We start from the raw sequence: 296 nt of genomic DNA on the forward strand, positions 1-296 counted from the left end.
AGGACATCCCCACCACCCAGGCCGGGGTCTGTGCCGGGGACCTGCATCCCTCCACCCCGACCTCGTGGCGCAAGGGCAGCGCGTCTGACTCCAGATCAGAAGGTTGTGTGTTCGAATCACACCGGGGTCAGCCTTGAGGCACCACTGGCCACCATACCTCTGTATTGCCCCTGCTTTTCTGTGGGGCTGGTCTGGCTGAGGGGCAGAGCTCTGCAAGGCATTGGCCAACTCTAGGGAGGCACCTCAGGAGCGGCTGGGGGGAAGACATGATGCCCAGAGCTTTCCTTTCAGCCAGA

General features: G+C 62.5%; 1 non-coding gene across 1 annotated transcript; it reads left to right on the top strand.

The window, feature by feature from the left end:
* The first annotated feature begins 58 nt into the window (after nt 1–58).
* On the top strand, nt 59–130 carry TRNAW-CCA. The gene has a single exon. It is a non-coding gene; the product is annotated as a tRNA-Trp (tRNA).
* Nucleotides 131–296: the final 166 nt, after the last annotated feature.

The sequence above is a fragment of the Fulmarus glacialis genome, unplaced genomic scaffold, assembly GCF_000690835.1.
Source record: "Fulmarus glacialis isolate BGI_N327 unplaced genomic scaffold, ASM69083v1 C13270875, whole genome shotgun sequence".
NCBI classification, from domain to species: Eukaryota; Metazoa; Chordata; class Aves; order Procellariiformes; family Procellariidae; genus Fulmarus; species Fulmarus glacialis.